The following is a 17,591-nucleotide window of genomic DNA, read 5'->3' as shown; positions in this document are numbered from 1 at the left end:
TCTAACATTTATTGCAATCATCTTTATTAAGCACTGTAAATAAATATTCAAATAAAAACAAACAATAATATTAATATTTAAAAATGTTGAAGGTGGTAGAGGAGAAAGAATAAAAGGCATGCTATTTGTGTTTTTTTCTCTTTTAATAACAAAATCCAGACTTTACTGTAAGTCACGATTAAGTACGAATAAGCCATTATAAATATAAATTTACATTAAAACAAGTGAAAATGTAATAATGATACTTTGAATTGGAAACACAAATTAATAATTAATATCATTAAGAAATATTTACATGATTTACAAATATAATCATGTTGGTTTGCAACTATAAGAGTTCCTATGAAACTGGCCCCCAAAAGTGGAGGGCAATGCGAGACCAAAGAAAGAAGTAAGCACTCCAGATTGGTAGGTGGTAGTTTTAGTAAGCAAGAGGACTTACAAGGGTGGTTTTGGGCGGCCATGAGGTGAATAGATCACTGCATTTGTTGGCCAGAATCTTAGAAGTTTATAGAAAGAACTTAATGGGGTGCAGACCAGTCCAGATGGTCCTAACAACATGCTACTCTCTCAAGGCTGCATTCTTGAAGCAGCTTCCCCTACAGAGTGGTGGGTGGAGTTTACATTCCAAGCATGGGGGTGGGGAGTGTGGGGGTTTGCAGGGGAGTGGTAAGGAACCCCTAAGTGCCCAGGTTTAGCTTGCAGGTCAACTGACAGTCATGTCCTCTCAATGACCTCCTTCAACAAATCTAGAGATAATAATTATTGCTTAGATAGCAAATAAAGTTTACTCATTCTTAAATAAAAATCAAGATGCTAATTAAGTAAATATATGAAACTCTTTCTCTTGTTAGTTAGTGTTTATCATTTCTTACTCTACTTATAATATTATATGGAGATTTATGACTCAGTGCCTATTTTCTTGGCAACAAATCTTTAAAAATCAAACATACACCAAAATATTACTTATTAGCATATGTACATATATGCTATGAATGTATTAGTAATATATATGTTTGTGTGTGTGCATGTACATGTGTGCATGTGTATTTCTGTATTGCTATGCATGAAAAGGTTTCTTCTGTGATAGGTCTATTGCTCTTGGTTCAGATCCTATCAATAGTGATTTTAGGCAAGCCAAATATTGCTTTAAATGGAGTATTAAAGTATAATGCAGCAATAAAAAACATGAACTCTGGACACTTGAGAGCTCTAATGCTATGGGCAAATTAGGTAGTCCCTCTGTATCTCGTTTTCCTCACGTTAAGATGGGGTTAATAGGAGTTCTTATCTAACAGGCTTTCTATGAGAATTAAAGGAGTTAAGATTGCATAGAAGAGCTCCTGCCATGGATTAAGCTCCATGTGATGGTGATGATGCAATGGATACATTGCATTGGCTCAGTCCCCTCTCTCAAATGGCTCTGTATTGTCTGCATTGGCTGTCTAGTCTTGCTTTTCCTAAAGATGGATATACCATTCAACTTGATGTTGTATAATCATGATACAGTTTTATTTTAAATCAATTACAGCAAGAAATTGTAAAACAACACAGCTATGCCAATACTGTGAAAATTATTTAAAAAATTTTTTTAAATGTTTATTTATTTTTGAGACAGAGGCAGAGTGCGAGTGGGGGAGGGGCAGAGAGAGAAGGAGACACAGAATCTGAAACAGGCTCCAGGCTCTAAGCTGTCAGCACAGACCCCAATGCGGGTTCGAACCCACGAACCATGAGATCACGACCTGAGCCAAAGTCAGACGCTTAACCAACTGAGCCACCCAGGCGCCCCCAAAATTATTTTAAAATAGACACATTCTGTAGATTAGTTTCTATAGTAGTCAACCAAATAGCAAGAGTTTTGCATTTCTCCCTAATAAACATCTTAATTGAACTTTATGAGTGAGTAATCCCCATTTGCTAGCTAAAGACTGGAGCTATAAAACACCCACAGCCAAAAATCTGTTCATTTACTCCCTCTTTTTCACAAATACCCCTAGGAAGTGATATCCTCTTTCATCTTTAAAAAGACAATGCCTTGCCTGATCTAGCACAGAGGTGTGAAATATTCACCCTCTATTATTCGAAAGTCAGGTATTTAGTTTGATCACAATAAGGACAAGACTCTTCCCTATTATAGTAATAAGGGAATGCATTTTTTTTTATTAGCTAAAACAGCTTTCATTAACAATTTTTAATTAATTTTATAATCTTAAAGCTGAGTACTGAGTGAAAGTAAGTAGGTGGGATGGGAAAATAAAATAAAAATAAAAAGGTAGAGGAGAGGAATGAGGCAAGATAAATATAGGTGACACCTGAGTCAAATATCTGGATACGAGTTATAGATTCTCAAAAGAGAATGTTAACGGTGGTGGGGTTAACGATACGTAGAACCTAGAAGAGGAAAGAATCCTACTCAGGAATCCCAGAGTGATATAACTAGGTGGTTCTTGCCTAAAGTCTATCTCATCCAACGTAGAGGTTAAACCATTGGATAGCACTGCTGTCATCTGAAGGCGCAACTGGGTGAGGATCTGCTTCCAAACTCACTCATATGCCTTTGGGCAGACTTCAGAAGATCTACTTCCAACTTCACTCATGTGGATCTCTCTGTAGGGCTGCTTCATGTCACGGCAGCTGGCTTTTCCCCGAATCCAGTGATCTGACAGAATAAAAGAGAACCTAAGCACCCAAGATGGAAGCCACGATCTTTGATAATCTGATCTTAGATGTGACATCTGATCACTTCTGCCATATTCTGTGAAGTTAAAATGAGTTATTAAATCTAGTCTATACTCAAGGGGAGGGCATCACACAAGAACATAAATATTGGGAGGTGGGCATTATCCAAGGCCATTTTAGAGACTACCTTCAACACTGAATTCAATGCTATCAGTCAGGCCAATCCCAAACTTGTGTTCTGGTGGGGCTGGACTCAGTTCTGTCTATAAACTGGTAATGGAATGAAGGAACTCTTAACTACTCTTTAGTTAACAATCCAAAAATTCAATAATTACAGCAAAAAAAGAGTCTTCTCTCTTACGGTTACACACAGAATTCTTTTGTAATGTTTACATTGTGATATCTGATATTTGCTTTAAAATATCTCAATTTTAAAGTGTTAAAATTTGGAAGAAACAAGATAGTAAAGGTGAGTTAAGTACTGCTGAATTGGGTTAAGGATACTTTAAAAAACATAACTGTACTAACTTATCACATCTAAGAAACATAATAATTTCTTAGAATAATGTAACACTCAGGAAATATTAAAAGTTCCCAGTTTAACTCCAAAATATCTTTTTTTGCAGTTGGTTTATTTACCCAGAATCCAAGTAGGGACCCACCTAATTGATTTAGCTGACTTTATGCTTACAGTATCCTTTATGCTTCTCTACCTCTCTGTGTCCTGTAAATTGCTTTTTATGTCTAGAGGCTTGATTGGATTCAGGTTCAATTCTTTTGGCAAGAATCCTTCATAGGTGACTTTGTGTACTTATTCTGTGACATCAGGAGATGTATAATGATATTAAATTGATCATTTCATTCAGGTGTTGTCAGCTTGAACAATCCATTGTAAAATTTCCAGTCTTTCAACTAATTCCTTTGGAACTGTGATAATTTCCCACATGAATTCTTTCCTTCTTTGCTGCAAAATAATGATATTCTAATTAGTTAATTCCTTTGGCATTTGTAAGTTAAAATTCTTCCATAGAGTGCACATTTTTTTTTCTGGGGTTCCTGAAAAAATGGCTCTGTTGGTTGAGTGTCTGATTTTGGCTCAGGTCACGATCTCACGGTTTGTGAGTTTGAGCTCCGCATTGGGCTCACCGCTGTCAGAGTAGAGTCTGATTCAGATCCTCTGTCCTCTTTCTGCCCCTCCCTGGCTCATACTGTCTCTAAAAAAAAATAAATAATAATAATACATTTTTTCTCATCTTCTATTAGGTTTTCCTAAAATACAATTCATACAGAAAAGGTAAGATAAATGATTCTTTACTTTTGCTGATGAGTTTTTCTAAAAAGTTATTACTTTAAGAATCTCTGAAATTAAGCCATGAGGAATTTTTGTTTGCTTGTTTTGCTATAGATATAGACACAGACATAGATATAGACATAGACATAGAGATAGACATAGACATAGAGATAGATAGATATAGATATAGATATAGATATAGATATGGGTAGATATGTATAATATGTATATGGCTATATATATATATATATATATATATATAGCACACACACTATGCTTCAATCCATTGCTCTATTATAAGCCTTAAATTTTATACAGTCATCTGTGGCCTTATATATCTCATTTGGTCTTATTACTATCTAAGATATTACATACTTTACCTATAGATGTTCTTAGCTTTCGTCTATGCTAGAATAAGATTCTTTAGAGTGGAATTTTATTTGTTTTGCTTACTTCAGTATTTCAGATCTTAGAAGAGTTGCTGTTACATAGTGAGCGTTCAATAAATATTTGTTGAAAATGAATCAGACTATGCAGTCACTTGCTAAGCCTGTGTGCACGCGCGTGTGTGTGTGTGCTGAAAGAGAAAGAGATAGAGATAGCCCACTAACATTTAAGCACAAGATTTGGAAGGGGGTGAGGGGATGGCAAAATGGATGAAGGGGAGTGGGAGGTACAGGCCTCCAGTTACGGAATGAATTAATCACAGGGATGAAAGGCACAGTATAGAGAATACAGTCAATGCTATTGCCACAGTGCTGTATGGTGACAGATGGTAGCCACACTTGTGGTGAGCAGGGCACAGCCTCTAGAGTTGTGGAATCACTATGTTGTATACCTGAAACAAACATAATGTGGGTCAACAATACAATTAAAAAAAAAAAGATTTGGAACCAACAAAGAAGTGACTGAAGAAGGAAAATCAGACAAACTAATTTTCAAAAATATCAACGAAAATGTGTTTTAAGAGGAAGGAAGGCAATGGACTACTAGTTTAAAATATTTCTCAGAAGTTTCCTAAGATAAGAACAAAGGCTTACTTAATTTGGCAGCACGTTCCCAAAGCAATCTGGGTCTTCAGAGCCTTTCTACTCTGTATCTACACTCACTTCCTTGGCAACCTCACCCAAATCTTAAATTAAACACCATATTTATGCAGATGTCTCTCAAATTTATATCTTTATAAATACCTGATATCCAGACTGATATATCTAACTGACACAACCAACACAACATCTCTACCTACATGTCCAATAAACATCTCAACAATTGTAAAATTGTATATCTATTCTCCCCACAACTCTGAGGTCTACTTTACAGGAAAGCCTATCCTTCTAATTAATCAAGCCATAATTTCTTGGAATATTCCTTGATCCCTCTCTTACTATAGCAGCTGGAAGACAGATGGGCAGAATTTATCGAGATAAAGATATCTACTGTAATAGGATTTCATGAAAAAAGAGTCTAGGTTCTGGAAGGAAGATCCTATTGTGCCTGGTCACTTCTCTAACACATGGGATGAACGTAGAAAGAGATTCAGGGAAATAGTGACCCTTTCCATTGCCCATTAGGATCCTGAAAGCTATTTAGAAATCCAGATGCTGGGTTTCCGACCCCAGACCTATTTATTTAAAAAAGTCTTTAAATATTTTTGATATATATATATATATATATATATATATATATATATATGGATTGAGAATCACTGGTTTAACTAGTTACCAGTTGATATGAAACATCTCTTCACCTTCCTCTGTTGCCAGAATCTCTCTCAAACACCATCCTCAAGATGTTACTCTTTTTTAAGTTTTATTTTATTTTATTTTATTTTATTTTATTTTATTTTATTTATTATTTTACTTCATTTCATTTCACTACTCTCTACACCCAATGTGGAGCTTAGACTCACAACCCCGAGATCAAGAGTTGCAGGTTCTTCCAACTGAGACACAGCCAGGAGCCCCATGATGTCACTCCTGAAAGTGACAGTCAATACTGTCTTTGAGTGGCCCTTTTTTGGCAGTGAGCAGGCTAGTTCAGAGTAGTGGTATTCACAATTTTTGCTCATATAGTTTCTAAATGATTTTGAAAAATGAAATGCCCCTCATATTTTTAAGATGACAATTGTAAGTTTTATTTATATATGTAAATAGTTGCAAAAGATATAATTTTTGATGATTTAAAAACTTACACGTTCTGTGACAAAAGTCATTCAATGATCTAACATCAAAAGTAGCTTTTAATGACAGGCTGATGGCTAAATTAGTTCTCCTTGTTGAAAACAAAGATTGTAAACCAATGTGTCTTAAGCATTAATGATATGCATAGGAATCACCCAGGGATCTTGAAATTCACCCAATAGAGACTGAGATTTTGCATTTTGAAGAAGCTCCAAGTGGCACCTTTGTCCAAAGACCACATTCGGGAGTTGTCAGTCTACAAATCTTCTGATGGTCAGAGGCTTCGTTTTCTGTCTTTCACAAATGTAGTTTCACACACTGACTTTAATATTTTGAATTGTCCTTTTGTTTAGTGCTCTGAAAGTTTGTTTACCTTGAGGCAGTATACCCTGATAAGATTCAAGGTGGGTTTGAGATACCCCTTTCTTTTAGAAAGTAAGAGAAGAACAACTGTGAAGTGATACATTCATCACAGGTGTATTTCCAGCCGGATACAGTTTTGGATGGGGTACATAAAGAAACTGAAGATCTGGAAATTGATTTCTTTAAAAGTCTCCATGCCTATATACTTCTTAGAAAATGTCTATGTAGTCCAGGTATACAGTTAGCCCTGTTCATGTAACAGATGTTATCTGATGCTTGATGAATGAAGACGTATAGATTTCAAATTATTTCAGGAATTTCTTGCTTAATTTTTGTCCACAAAAATGTGCAGAGTAAATTTATTTACATCTCAATATTTTCTAAATAAACAAAGCCATATTTACTACCTTCTAGATAAAATTTCCAAGAGAATCTTTGCCAATGGCATACATACTTAATTTGGAATTTAATGCTGCTTAAATGAAAATTCCAAAACAGATGTTGGACAAATTTGCTCAACTAATGAAATGTGACTCCCATCTTGGCAGTCACTGAACTAAGGTAGCCTTTGGATAATACTTTTTGGGCCTCAAGAGTGATTTTTTTTCCTAAGAGAAACAATGTAAAACAAACAGTGTCAAGAAAGTAAAGAAATAATATAAATTAGTATCATTTCTCAATCACGAAAAATGACTATCACATATGAAGAATGTGATATAGTAACCACATGGATTTTTTAAGACATGGATCTTTCAGAGTATGGAAAAAGAATGAAACGTGTTACTTATTCTGTTTCTGAGCTTTTCTGCTATTAAAAGCCTCTTTATTATTTCTTTAACAATCTGTGGGAAGTTAAGAATGAACTGCAAAGTCAATAATTTTTATAGCGAATGCTATTTTGTAAGGCTGTAGCTGTGGTTCCTCTTTCCAGGCTCAGTACTTTAAAAACCATGCAAAACCACATAAATACAAAATGATGCTATAGCATTTCCTATTTTTATGTGAATTATTTATTTTTAGGTACTCTGATTCACCACACTTTGTCAAGTTTGATTTGTTTGACAAAATCCCTTTACTAAGTACCTTCTATGTTGAAAGCATTGGTCCAGGGTTTGTAAGGATCAAAGAGTCATACTGTATGATCTTCCCTCACAGAAAATCTAGCTCGACTGGGAGTCACAGACATGTATGCACTGTGAGTAACAAAGTAGTAGATGGAGAAGGGCATGTACTCTTGGCTCTGAGGCAGGTTACCGAATGAAGCTAGAAGACGGCAGATGTTTTGTGTTACTGCTGAAATTGAGGCACACTGCTGTAGAAAACTGAAACTGCTCAATCTCTTTCTTGAGTGACGAAATCTCTCTGGGCTGGTGAAGCAATGCATTTTCTTTTATTGGACGCCTAAAATTAGTGATTAAATATAATTTGTCTCACTAATTGACTCAGTAGGCCTCTCATCTGAAAGAAGAACAACTATATCTCTTCCATTCATTAGAAATGACTCTTGCACTGGGGAAAATAAGATTCATTGTTTGAACTCAACAGAAAATCCTTTCCTTTTCATCTGAATGACATTTGTAGGAATGATTTGACTTATGGTTTTGCAGAAATTACATTTTCTGATTTTACTTGTGCTCCTCCGTCTGAAGTCATAAGAGATACTAACTTTTCATAGTGTTCTAAATTCAGCGTAAATGGTTTGATTGTGAACTGTTAAAATTGCTTATAGCTATTTAACTATTACTGATGAGAATATGAAACTAAACGAAAAACCTCACTCAGAACACAGAATTTTCCATTTGGAAAGTGGCTGCTGCATTAGCAAGCTGTATAAGTGTGGAATGCAAAGCCATAACATTTCCACTATAGCTAGCTGCTACTATCAAGGTGAAAGGCCAATGATGCAGTAACCACCCAGTTGATTAGTCTCAGAATGGTTGAAAACAGTATTTTGTGACTACTCTTATGCATTCTATTGTTTACAACCAAAAAGAAAGCAATTGCTGCTGTAAAACAAAGTCACATAATCCAGTAGGTCTCTATAAACTACGGGAAGGACAAATGTGTTTGGATCAGGTGTTGTAGCCCTGTGGAATGAGACTTGGCCATGCAATTGAAGAAGGTTATTGAAATTGAATGGGAAGTGGCCTCATGTTGTAAATACCCTTTACCAATTATGGATGTTTACCTGAGAAATCAACAGACATACCTGCTGTTTTATTACACCATTCCCTCTTAAATTGCTTCTAGTGCCCATCTAGTCTGACAGAAAAGAAAACGAAAATGTGAAAGCATTCCAGTTTAGCCTTTAATTTTAAAGCTGCCAATTGGCAACCAATAAGTGGCTTACGTGTTAGCTAATTAACATAAATGTTGAATTCTACATATCTCTTCTTCTCTTGAAATTTGTATGTGTTATTTTTTACAGTGTTACATCAGCAGTGCAAAAACAAAGTCCTGGTAACGTTTCTTTGATAAATCTACCTTTGATGGACTTTAGATTTACCAAAAGAGCTACAGCTGAAACTTGATGCAAAATGTATTGGAATACAGTTTCTATTTCTCCCGTTTATTTTGGCTCTCTGATAAACAGGTTAAAATAACTTGGTCTTTTCTTTTCTTTTTTTTTTTTTAACATAAAAAGTGGTTATTCAATCAATGTTTGGTCTAGACTTTTTTTTTAAATTTATTTTTCTATAACTTATTTAGAGACTGGAAACTATATATTTTTGAATTTTATTGCCATTGGAGAGGATTTCTTCTCCAGTACAATTTCATTAACAGAACCGGTTGAGTTGATGTAACCTTGGTGTTGACTTCAAGTATCAGCTGTTGGGTTTGCTGTCCCTGCCCCACACAAATGTTCTGTACTTCCAGCTGGAGGCCTGCCCTGTCCCTTCTGTACCACCACCTGTACAATTCAGAAGATGGTACCCCTGAGTAAGCAGGTGTTGTGGGAGATGAGAGAATACTAAATTCTTTGGAAGAAAACTCAATTAGCTGGGTAAGGAGAATAGTACAAGAAAATTGTAAGCATAATTTATAACTGTCAAAAAAGTTCCCTCTGTTATGTCAATAAAATAAATTCATAAGGAATTTATAAGAGTGAGTTTATGTAAGGTATTTATAGGTCAGAGATTTTTAGATTTCTTATTTGTCTATATTAACTATTTACCTTTTAATAATCAATTGCCATTAATTTAATGGCTGACTGATTTGCAAATATAATACATAAAGGGAATTACCTTGAAGAGTTATGAATTGCCAGGTATAGAAAAAGTACTTAACTGGTCTTTGGACAAAACTGATAGAATCAATTAAAAATTAAGCAATTATAATAGCATTAATGTTTACATGAAATTTTGTCTATTTAAAGTTAACTAAAATAGAAACATTATTATTATTATTGATAGGAGCATTCCACGGTTCCTTTCTGGGAATGTCAAAGAGCAGAAGAAATTTTTCAAGATGTAGTAAAACTATTTTTGAAGTCAATGTAAGAATATAAAAGGAAACAAATAATAAATCCGAAGATAATTTTTAGTGACCACAACATTTGTATTATGATGTTTTCTTTTCTCTTTTTTTAAAATACAACTACTTTATGAGTCATCAGATTTATTCTATAATGAGTTTGACCAGTTCAACTCTTGAGACAGGGTCCTACAAAGGGGAGGAGTACACATTCAGAGTCTATATCAAATTGAAAATCGCTAAATGGGATTTATTCAGCTGCTGTGTTAAAAATAATACAGAGATTTCAGAAAAGATTAGATTCTTACATAGTAATGAAGTCACATTATACTAAGGAAATAAATAAGATAATCCTAAATATAATTTTGACTAATTAATTTGTGGGTTTGCTATTCACAGAAAAATCCTTAAAAGTGAGATTTTCAAATCTACTCAATACCTTACTTTCAGTAATCTATTTGGGGTTCTCCACCTTGACCAATGGAAAGAAACTTAATTTAATGTTTATACTCTCATAGGTATGGACCAAATAGCACAACCTGACACATAGTAGATATTTACTTAGTTGGTGATTGAATGAATAAATGAATTTTTGAGCCAAAGTTTAAAACTGGAATTTTTGTGACAGTTCTTATATTAGCTTTTACAAAGGTGCAGGATATATTGGTTTGCATATATATAAAGTAAATTTTATACTTACTTGATTCCTTGAACAGTTTCCAGAGGATTCTTTTTTTTTAAGAGCAAGTTTTACTAAAATATTCCAACAAATCTTTATCAGTGTCATCAAGTCAAAGGAATAACACAATTTTGCTTTAATGAAATTGTATCCCCAAATAAATTAACATACAGAATTAAAAACATCTGGTATTTCAAAAGGGCTAAATTAACTATGAGTAAAATTTTTATTAGATGGAATTTGAAGGTAGGATAATATTTCTGTTCTTATGAGTTAGAATATTCTTGTCCTCCTAAGATGGGTAAGATACAAGGCAAAATGTTATTTTATCTTGCATAATGGTAATTTTATTATATGATGAAAATATTTCCTCCAGTAATACTACTTTTAGTGGAGGAAGATATAACATTGGATGGTTATTTCATTTCAGAAGTTTGGAATGTTTTAAGCAGATTCAAGAGTTGTGTAGCCGGACCACCTGGGTGGCTTAGTCGGTTAAGCTCCCACTTTAGCTCAGATCATGAATCGTGATTCAAGAGTTCAAGCCCTGCATCAGGGTCTGTGCTGACAGCTCAGAGCCTGGAGTCTGCTTCAGATTCTGTGTCTCCCTCACTCTCTGCCCCTCTCCTGCTCACACTCTGTCTCTCTCTCTTTCTCAAAAATCAATTAAAAACATTAAAAAAAAATAAAAAAAAAAGAGTTGGGTAGCCAAGTGCAGCATAACCTCAGGTGTTTTGAAGAAATAGCTTTACTCATTAAATTATTACTCCTCTGAAAATAATATGAACAAGCTAGTTTCATACAAAGGATCCAAGCTGCTGACTTTTCTAGCAATGTCAAATGAAATTTTCCCCACACTTGTGATTCCAGCCTTAGCATTACTATCAATGATAAGGGATTTCACATATTTTTTCCTCACCTGAGAAAGTTTGAGGTTAGGGGCATCTGGGTGGCTTACTCGGTTGAGCGTCCAACATCAGCTCAGGTCATGATCTCACAGTTCGTGAGTTCAAGCCCTGCATCAGGCTTGCTGATGTCAGCTCAAAGCCTCCTTTGGATCCTCTGTCCTCCTCTCTCTCTGCCCCTCCCTCGCTCATGCTGTCTCTCAAAAATAAATCAATATTAAAAAAAAGAAAGAAATTTTGAGGTTATTCAAGAGAATAGAAACATCTGATTTCTGTCCTTTATCCTAAGTCATTTTTGTTGTTCCCTAAACAGCGCCCAGTCCTCACAAATACCTTTTAACATCTGAATGGCTGCTTACTAAGTTGTTCTACACAGCCACCAAATGGTCTTGCTCTTTTACTTTAAAAAGTTAACAAATTAAATGTTGGCATTGAGAAACATTACTAGCAGAGGCCCACTGAGCAGACACTCAGGTGGCAGACATTATCAGCAGTGCTCAAGCATTACTTGTCACAATTTTAATTCCTCTAAATGAACAGCCTGAGCATGAAATATAAATGACTAAAAATTAAATTTAAGCCATAGTATTTTGCTTCAAGACTAATTGAAGAACCCGCAGGTATAGTAATGATTAAAACTGAATCATCGCATCAAGGGACAATGACATCTTATGGTATTTCTAGAAATTGAATTCAAAAGCTCTGTGGAGTTAGGGAAAAGACCTCTAAAAGCAGACGATGACCTTTTACATCAAATATACATATACACACACCAGCAATTGTTTGATGAATTATTCACCACAGTAACAAAGTGCACTATACATTTTAAATAGCATTGCTGAACCCTAGTTCTTAATATCAGCATACACACTCACAGAAGTGCAATGCTGTATTGTTGAGTGATGTTTGGATTGAAGTATTGATTGCAGCCTTCTGCTCAAATATCATGATAGGTGCCCTCAAATTTCACAAACAAATCTATGTTGATTATTGATTTCATTTAGTAAATTTTGAAAGACTGATATTTTTAAAGCTATTTCAAATCCTTTGTAGACTCGAGAGGTTTGAAAAATAAGTATTCATGTTAATGTAAACCATGATTTTTTGGTCAAATATTTAGATTAAATATTTAGAAATATACACTATAGACGTTATTAGTAATTTTTAAGTGCACCCTTCCAGAAGATTAAATGTCATTTGGATAGGAGAAAAAAAGGCATTGAGCAAATATAATTGAATTACTGTTTTGTAAAATTATGTTTTACAATTTAGAGACAACAAGTTTCCCAAATGACAATTTTAAAACTGTACCATACTTTTCATTTGATTGCTTAGCTTATAATTATTATATATCTTGTCATCTGTCAGTTCACCTTATCCCTTTCCCTCCTGGCTGCCATGTTCTCTTTCTCTACTATTTTACCCTCAGATGAGTCAGGATTACTGGTTTCTTGTATGTATTCATGGAACACTTACTCGTGGGTGGAAGTTGAAACTTTTACTTCTCGGGGAATTTATGCCAGTCTTTGCACTATGACAACATCCAAGGATTTGGAATATGTTTTTCTAAAGACAGTCATGGGCATCGAATTTTTTAACTTCAGCACTATTAGAGAGAGTAAAAATTAAGAGGAACATAATTGGTATGTCTCCCTTTATACGATCTTGGGTAATTTGCTTAATTTCTCTGGATCTTAGTATGTAAGTCTATTAAATGAGTGAGTTGACAGAAAGTAGTGGGAGCAATTAAACTATCTTATTCAGGTAGAAAATTATGTGATTTTGAGGCCTGGCTTTATTGATTGATTGATCTTTTTACCTTTTGTCATTTTGCCCATCTCTCCCACCTCTACTCTGGCAACCACCAATTTGTTCTCTGTAACTGTGAACCTATTTTTGTCATTGTTGTTGGTCGGTTGGTTGGTTGGTTTTGTTTTGTTTTGTTTTGTTTTGTTTGCTTTAGATTCCACATATGAGAGATCTTATGGTATTTGTCTTTCTCTGTCTCATTTCACTTAGCATAATGACTTCTAGGTCCATTCATGTTGTCATAAATATGCATTCCAGACCACAATTTCTTTACCCATTCATCCACTGATGGACACTTAAGTTGTTTCTGTATGTTGACTATTGTAAATAATGCTGCGATGAACATGAGAGTGTATATATTTTTTGTAGTTAATGTTTTCATTTTCTTCGGCTAAATACCCAGAGTGGGATTACTGGATCACATGGTAGTTCTAATTTTAATTTTTTTGAAAAATCTCCATAGAGTTTTCCATAATGGCTGCACCAGTTCACATTCCCACAAACAGTGCACTAGGGTCTCCATGCTGCACATCTTCACCAACACTTGTGATTTCTTGTCTTTTTATTTTTTTAAGGATTCAAATGTACTTTATTTCTTCAATCATGCTCTATTTTATTTACTTATTTATTTATTTATTTATTTATAATGAGAGAGAGTAAGAGAGAGTGGGGGAGGGGCAGAGAGTGACAGAGAGAGGGAGAGAGAAAGAGAGAGAGAGAGAGAGAGAGAGAGAGAGAATATACCAAGAAGGCTCTGTGCTGTCAGTACAGAGCCCAATGTAGGGCTCAATCCCGCAAACCATGAGATCACAATCTGAACTGAAATGAAGAGTCAGTTGCTTAACCAACTGAGCCACCCAGGCATCCCAGTATGCTATATTTTAATGGGTGAACAGTGCTTTTATCCCTTATGAGATGGTGTTAAAACAATTCAGTATTATATCAGCTGGGCTGATCTCTCCATTCCTTTGGGGTGACACTGCTAACAGGTGACACGTTCCATTCTATTCCAATTTATGTTGCTGTATGTGCCCATGCAGCAACACAGAAAGTGGCTCCACCAGCTAATATAGCATCACAATATTTGTCATGGAAATCAGGTGTCCATTTCTGGTGGCTCTGCTTTGCTATAGTTTGCTGAATGCTTTGAACTCCGAGAGACAACTTAGAAGACGTAGAGCGTTTTTGGCCCCAGGAAACATCCTGAAACTGAAGACAGAACTGTGGCAACTGCAGCTGCAGGTTTGCAACAACGTTGTGCCAAGTGCCTGTCTTTTTGATAATAGCTATTCTAACAGGTATGAAGTAGTATCTCATTGTGGTTTTGATTTGCATTTCTCTGATGATTAATGATGCTGAGCATCTTTTCATGTGCGTCTTGGCCATCTGTATGTCTTCTCTGGAAAAATGTCTATTTCAATTCTCTGCCCATTTTTTAATAAAACTGTTTTTTTGCGATTGAGTCCAATGAGCTCTTTATATATCTTGGATATCAGCCTCTTATCGGATATATGATTTACAAATATTTCCTCTCACTCAGTAGGTTACCATTTCATTTTGTTAATGGTTTTCTTTGCTATACAAAAGCTTTTTACTTTGATATAATCTCACTTGTTTATTTTTGCTTTTGTTGCTTTTGATTTTGGAGTCATATCCAGAATTGTTGCAATTAATTTGTAAACCCTAACTTTAACCCTAAGAATCATTAGTTATAACTTATAATTACTTCTACCAAATTGGCATACAAAAATCTAATATTTTTACATGTCCACTTAGAATGAAATATTTCTAGCATTGATGATGAACTAGGAATTTTAGTCAGATTGGCGTGAATTTTATAATGAAGTATCACTCTGAAAAAATAACTGATAAAATTGATTTATCAAAAGGAATTCTATTTTTTTAATTTATATGGTTGAAATCATTTCTATTTTCCTGATCAGAGCCACAGAAACCATTTAGATTAGCTACATTCTCAGCCCCACGGCTAAGTCGGCAGAATCAGTGTTCTCTCCTGCTATTCCCTATCTGTGTAGTTTAGGTACTTACTACCAATAAACTGTGGCCCAAAAGATGGAACTCTTCCTCCTTGGACCAACCAAGTCTCTCTTGCATCTCAAACAGAATGACAGCTGGGTGTCCAGGCTTACTTCATTATAAGGAATGAGAATTTCTAGAGAAAGAACTAATTTACTTACCCATCTCAGCAAGGAATGTGGCTTCAAGCATAATTTTATGGTTAGAAGGCAACACATATCAGATCCCACTTTAGCCTCTTCAGTTTTTCTCAGGGATGAACAGTCACGTCTCAGCCTGCAGCACTCCTGAAGGGCTCTTCCTGCACCGAGAGTTGGTTAGAAGGTGAACTTTCCTCGCCTTTGACTCTTACACACTGGCAGATAAATTCCTATCTCCTAGAAAGTGCTCTCTATTCTTTCCATTTCTGGCTGAGAGGAATTTTCTGAGTGGCATTCTGGTGGTATCTGAAAGAGTGCAGTTCTTCCCGTCTAGGCATCGGATGTAACTTCTGTTTTCAAGAGGAATGATACACTCCCCGTAGTTTATTACATCACTCTCTCATCATTCTTGATTCCTAGCATGCAGAGAAAGGTTATTTTTCCCCTGCCTCTCCAACATTTTGGTTCCAGTTTATATCCTTGATTTGTTAACGTTAAAAAAAAGTGTTTGTTTATTTATTTTGAGAGAGAGAGCGTGCGGGCGAGTAGGTGGAGGGCCACAAAGAGAGGAGAGAGCCTGTCAGCGCAGAGCCTGACAGGGGGCTTGATTTGAAAAATCGGGAGATCATGACCTGAGCCAATATTAAGAGTACTTATTTGACTTACTGAGCAACCCAAGTGCCCCTATATCCTTGGTTTTTTATCAAGACTGAAATCTTTGCAATAATCTCCAGTAGTTTTTCCTGGCCTAATATGTCTAATTCAACCACTTTGGATGATCCCTAGATTATCAAATCTTAGGTAATTTTCTCAACTCATCAGGCAAATTAGTTGAGCCCTCTAAGATTTCTTCTGAATTATTAAGAGATTTGACTTTTACATTTGCCTTCTGACTGCTCAGAATCTGAACTGTCATGTTGTTCTTGCACCTATCTTTTGTAAAGGGGAAAAGAAAAAAAGGTTCTGAAGCAGTCTTAAAAAATGTCTATGAATTCAAAGCTATCTTTTTTTTTAATGTTTATGCTGTATGCATCAGCAGTTCATTTATTTTTATTATACAGATATAAAATTATTATTATTATTATTATTATTATTATTATTTTTGCTTGTTTGTTTTTATTTATTATCAAGTTAGCTAACACAGTGTAGTCTTGGCTTCAGGAGTAGATTCCAGTGATTCATCTCTAACATACAACAACCAATGCTCACGCCAACAAGTACCCTTCTTAATGTTCAACAACCATTTTCCCAACCCCTATTAACCCTCAGTTTGTTCTCTGTATTTAAAAATTTCTTACAGTTTGCCTCCTTCTCTGTTTTTATCTTATTATTCCTACCCTTCCCCTGTGATCATCTGTTAAGTTTCTCAAATTCCACATCGGGGGAAATCATGTGATATCTGTCTTTCTCTGACTGACTTATTTCACTTAGCATAATACCCTCTAGTTCCATCCATGTTGTTGAAAATGGCCAGATTTCATTCTTTTTTCATTGTTGAGTAGTATTCCATAGTATATATATACCACATCTTCTTTATCTATTCATTAGTTGGTGGACATTTAGGCTCTTTCCATAATTTGGCTATTGTTGAAAGTGCTGCTATAAACATTGGGGTGCATGTGCCCCTTTGAATAAGCACTCCTGTATCCTTCAGATAAATTCCTGGGTCACAGGGTAATTCTATTTTTAATTTTTTCAGGAACCTCCACACTGTTTTCCAAAGTGGCCGCACCAGTTTGCATTCCTACCAATAGTTCAGGAGGGTTCCCCTTTCCCCATATCCTCGCCAATATCTGTTGTTTCTTAAATTGTTAATTTTAGCCACTCTGACCAGTGTGAGGTGGTATCTCAGTGTAGTTTTGATTTGTATTTCCCTGATGATGAGCAATGTTGAACATCTCTTTATGTGTCTGTTTCATGTGTCTATTCTTGTGTCTACTCACGTCTTCAGCCCATTTCTTCACTGGATTATTTATTTTTAAAGGTGTTGAGTTTGGTAAATTCTTTATAGATTTTGGATACTAACCGTTT

This window comes from Neofelis nebulosa, chromosome 3 (assembly GCF_028018385.1).
Source record: "Neofelis nebulosa isolate mNeoNeb1 chromosome 3, mNeoNeb1.pri, whole genome shotgun sequence".
Classification (NCBI taxonomy): Eukaryota; Metazoa; Chordata; class Mammalia; order Carnivora; family Felidae; genus Neofelis; species Neofelis nebulosa.
This window is presented reverse-complemented; position numbering follows the sequence as displayed.